We start from the raw sequence: 5,756 nt of genomic DNA, 5'->3' as shown, positions 1-5,756 counted from the left end.
AACCCTCCGGCACTCCGGTTTTCTCCAAAATCACCCGGAACACTTCCGATATCCGAATATAGTCATCCAATATATCAATCTTTATGTCTTGACCATTTCGAGACTCCTCGTCATGTCCGTGATCACATCCGGGACTCCGAACAAACTTCGGTACATCAAAACTTATAAACTCATAATAAAACTGTCATTGAAACGTTAAGCGTGCGGACCCTACGGGTTCGAGAACTATGTAGACATGACCTAGAACTATTCTCGGTCAATAGCCAATAGTGGAACTTGGATGTTCATATTGGTTCCTACATATTCTACGAAGATCTTTATCGGCCAAACCGCATAACAACATACGTTGTTCCCTTCGTCATCGGTATGTTACTTGCCCAAGATTCGATCGTCGGTATCCAATACCTAGTTCAATCTCGTTACCGGCAAGTCTCTTTACTCGTTCCGTAATACATCATTTCGTAACTAACTCATTAGTTACAATTCTTGCAAGGCTTAAGTGATGAATATTACCGAGAGGGCCCAGAGATACCTCTCCGACAATCGGAGTGACAAAACCTAATCTCAAATTATGCCAACTCAACATGTATCTTTGGAGACACCTGTAGAGCACCTTTATAATCACCCAGTTACGTTGTGACGTTTGGTAGCACACAAAGTGTTCCTCCAGTAAACGGGAGTTGCACAATCTCATAGTTGTAGGAACTTTGTATAAGTCATGAAGAAAGCAATAGCAACATACTAAACGATCAAGTGCTAAGCTAACGGAATGGGTCAAGTCAATCACATCATTCTCCTAATGATGTGATCCCATTAATCAAATGACAACACATGTCTATGGTTAGGAAACATAACCATCTTTGATCAATGAGCTAGTCAAGTAGAGGCATACTAGTGACATTATGTTTGTCTATGTATTCACACATGTATCATGTTTCCGGTTAATACAATTCTAGCATGAATTATAAACATTTATCATGATATGAGGAAATAAATAATAACTTTATTATTGCCTCTAGGGCATATTTCCTTCAGTCTCCCACTTGCACTAGAGTCAATAATCTAGATTACATAGTAATGATTCTAACACCCATGGAGTCTTGGTGCTGATCATGTTTTGCTCATGAGAGAGGCTTAGTCAACGGGTCTGCAACATTCAGATCCATATGTATCTTGCAAATCTCTATGTCTCCCACTTGGACTTGGTCCCGAATGGAATTGAAGCATCTCTTGATGTGCTTGGTCCTCTTGTGAAATCTAGATTCCTCTGCTAAGGCAATTGCACCAGTATTGTCACAGAAGATCTTCATTGGTCCCGATGCACTAGGTATAACACCTAGATCGGAAATGAACTCCTTCATCCAGACTCCTTCATTTGCTGCTTCTGAAGCAGCTATGTACTCCGCTTCACATGTAGATCCCGCCACGACGCTTTGTTTAGAACTGCACCAACTTACTGCTCCACCGTTTAATAAAAATACGTATCTGGTTTGCGATTTAGAATCGTCCGGATCAGTGTCAAAGCTTGCATCGACGTAACCATTTACGACTAGCTCTTTATCACCTCCATATACGAGAAACATATCCTTAGTCCTTTTCAGGTATTTCAGGATGTTCTTGACCGCTGTCCAGTGACCCACTCCTGGATTACTTTGGTACCTCCCTGCCAAACTAATAGCAAGGCACACATCAGGTCTGGTACACAACATTTCATACATGATAGAGCCTATGGCTGAAGCATAGGGAACTCCTTTCATTTTCTCTCTATCTTCTGCAGTGGTCGGGCATTGAGTCTGACTCAACTTTATACCTTGTAATACAGGCAAGAACCCTTTCTTCGCCTGATCCATATTGAACTTTTTCAACACTTTATCAAGGTACATGCATTGTGAAAGTCCAATCAAGCGTCTTGATCTTTCTCTATAGATCTTAATGCCCAATATGTAAGCAACTTCACCGAGGTCTTTCATAGAAAAACTTTTATTCAAGTATCCTTTTATGCTATTCAGAAATTCTATATCATTTCCAATCAACAATATGTCATCCACATATAATATTAGAAATGCTACAGAGCTCCTATTCACTTTCTTGTAAATACATGCTTCTCCAAAAGTCTGTATAAAACCATATGCTTTGATCACACTATCAAAGCGTTTATTCCAACTCCGAGAGGCTTGCACCAGACCATAGATTGATCGCTGGAGCTTGCACACTTTTTTAGCTCCCTTAGGATCGACAAAACCTTCTGGTTGCATCATATACAACTCTTCTTCTAGAAATCCATTCAGAAATGCAGTTTTAACATCCATTTGCCAAATTTCATAATCATAAAATGCGGCAATCGCTAACATGATTCGGACAGACTTAAGCATCACTACGGGTGAGAAAGTCTCATCGTAGTCAACCCCTTGAACTTGTCGAAAACCTTTTGCAACAAGTCGAGCTTTATAGACAGTTACATTACCGTCAACGTCAGTCTTCTTCTTAAAAATCCATTTATTCTCAATGGCTTGCCGATCATCGGGCAAGTCAACCAAAGTCCATACTTTGTCCTCATACATAGATCCCATCTCAGATTTCATGGCTTCTAGCCATTTAGCGGAATCTGGGCTCATCATCGCTTCCTCATAGTTCGTAGGTTCATCATGGTCAAGTAACATGACTTCCAGAATAGGATTACCGTACCATTCTAGTGCAGATTTTATTCTGGTAGACCTACGAGGTTCAGTAGAAACTTGATCTGAAGTTTCATGATTAATATCATTATCTTCCTCACTAATTGGTGTAGATGTCACAGGAACTGATTTCTGTGATGAACTACTTTCCAATAAGGAAGCAGACATAGTTATCTCATCAAGTTCTACTTTCCTCCCACTCACTTCTTTCGAGAGAAACTCTTTTTCTAGAAAGGATCCATTCTTAGCAATGAATGTCTTGCCTTCGGATCTGTGATAGAAGGTGTACCCAACAGTCTCTTTTGGGTATCCTATGAAGACACATTTCTCCGATTTGGGTTCGAGCTTATCTGGTTGAAGTTTCTTTACATAAGCATCGCAGCCCCAAACTTTAAGAAATGACAACTTTGGTTTCTTGCCAAACCATAGTTCATAAGGCGTCGTCTCAATGGATTTTGATGGTGCCCTATTCAATGTGAATGCAGCCGTCTCTAAAGCATAACCCCAAAACGATAGCGGTAAATCAGTAAGAGACATCATAGATCGCACCATATCTAGTAAAGTACGATTACGACGTTCGGACACACCATTTCGTTGTGGTGTTCCGGGTGGCGTGAGTTGCGAAACTATTCCGCATTGTTTCAAATGTAAACCAAACTCATAACTCAAATATTCTCCTCCATGATCAGATCGTAGAAACTTAATTTTCTTTTTACGATGATTTTCCACTTCACTCTGAAATTCTTTGAACTTTTCAAATGTTTCAGACTTGTGTTTCATTAAGTAGATATACCCATATCTGCTCAAATCATCTGTGAAGGTGAGAAAATAACGATATCCGCCACGAGCTTCAATATTCGTTGGTCCACATACATCTGTATGTATGATTTCCAACAAATCTGTTGCTCTCTCCATAGTACCGGAGAACGGTGTTTTAGTCATCTTGCCCATGAGACACGGTTCGCAAGTACCAAGCGATTCATAAATAAGTGATTGCAAAAGTCCATCAGTATGGAGTTTGTTCATGCGCTTTACACTGATATGACCTAAACGACAGTGCCACAAATAAGTTGCACTATGATTATCAACTCTGCATCTTTTGGCTTTGACATTATGAATATGTGTATCACTACTATCGAGATTCAATAAAAATAGACCACTCATCAAGGGTGCATGACCATAAAAGATATTACTCATATAAATAAAACAACCATTATTCTCTGATTTAAATGAATAACCGTCTCTCATCAAACAAGATCCAGATATAATGTTCATGCTCAACGCTGGCACCAAGTAAAAATTATTCAGGTCTAAATCTAATCCCGAAGGTAGATGTAGAGGTAGCGTGCCGACCGCGATCACATCGACTTTGGAACCGTTTCCCACGCGCATCGTCACCTCGTCCTTGGCCAGTGCTCGCTTATTCCGTAGTCCCTGTTTCGAGTTGCAAATATTAGCAACAGAACCAGTATCAAATACCCAGGTGCTACTACGAGCTCTAGTTAGGTACACATCAATAACATGTATATCACATATACCTTTGTTTACTTTGCCATCCTTCTTATCCGCTAAACACTTGGGGTAGTTCCGCTTCCAGTGACCAGTTTGCTTGCAGTAGAAGCACTCAGTTTCAGGCTTAGGTCCAGACTTGGGTTTCTTCTCTTGAGCAGCAACTTGCTTGCTGTTCTTCTTGAAGTTCCCCTTCTTCTTCCCTTTGCCCTTTTTCTTGAAACTAGTGGTCTTGTTGACCATCAACACTTGATGCTCCTTCTTGATTTCTATCTCCACAGCTTTTAGCATTGCGAAGAGCTCGGGAATTGTCTTGTTCATCCCTTGCATATTATAGTTCATCACGAAGCTCTTGTAGCTTGGTGGCAGTGATTGGAGAATTCTGTCAATGCCGCTATCATCCGGAAGATTAACTCCCAGTTGAATCAAGTGATTATTATACCCAGACATTTTGAGTATATGCTCACTGACAGAACTATTCTCCTCCATCTTGCAGCTGTAGAACTTATTGGAGACTTCATATCTCTCAATCCGGGCATTTGCTTGAAATATTAACTTCAACTCCTGGAACATCTCATATGCTCCATGACGTTCAAAACGTCGTTGAAGACCTGGTTCTAAACTGTAAAGCATGGCACACTGAACTATAGAGTAGTCATCAGCTTTGCTCTGCCACACGTTCACAACATCTGGCGTTGCTCCTGCAGCAGGCCTGGCACCCAGCGGTGCTTCCAGGACGTAATTCTTCTGTGCAGCAATGAGGGTAATCCTCAAGTTACAGACCCAGTCCGTGTAATTGCTACCATCATCTTTCAACTTTGCTTTCTCAAGGAACGCATTAAAATTCAACGGAACAACAGCACGAGCCATCTATCTACAACAAACATAGACAAGCAAAATACTATCAGGTACTAAGTTCATGATACATTTAAGTTCAATTAATCATATTATTTAAGAACTCCCACTCAGATAGATATCTCTCTAGTCATCTAAGTGATTACGTGATCCAAATCAACTAAACCATAACCGATCATCACGTGAGATGGAGTAGTTTTCAATGGTGAACATCACTATGTTGATCATATCTACTATATGATTCACGCTCGACCTTTCGGTCTCTGTGTTCCAAGGCCATATCTGTATATGCTAGGCTCGTCAAGTATAACCTGAATATTCCGCGTGTGCAAAACTGGCTTGCACCCGTTGTAGATGGACGTAGAGCTTATCACACCCGATCATCACGTGGTGTCTGGGCACGACGAACTTTGGCAACGGTGCATATTCAGCGAGAACACTTCTTGATAATTTTTAGTGAGAGATCATCTTAAAATGCTACCGTCAATCAAAGCAAGATAAGATGCATAAAGGATAAACATCACATGCAATCAATATAAATGATATGATATGGCCATCATCATCTTGTGCTTGTGATCTCCATCTCCGAAGCACCGTCGTGATCACCATCGTCACCGGCGCGACACCTTGATCTCCATCGTAGCATCGTTGTCGTTTACGCCAACTATTGCTTCTACGACTATCGCTACCGCTTAGTGATAAAGTAAAGCAATTACA

Source organism: Triticum dicoccoides, chromosome 4A, assembly GCF_002162155.2.
Source record: "Triticum dicoccoides isolate Atlit2015 ecotype Zavitan chromosome 4A, WEW_v2.0, whole genome shotgun sequence".
Classification (NCBI taxonomy): Eukaryota; Viridiplantae; Streptophyta; class Magnoliopsida; order Poales; family Poaceae; genus Triticum; species Triticum dicoccoides.
The sequence above is the reverse complement of the archived record's forward strand: the minus strand, read 5'-3'. Positions refer to the sequence as shown.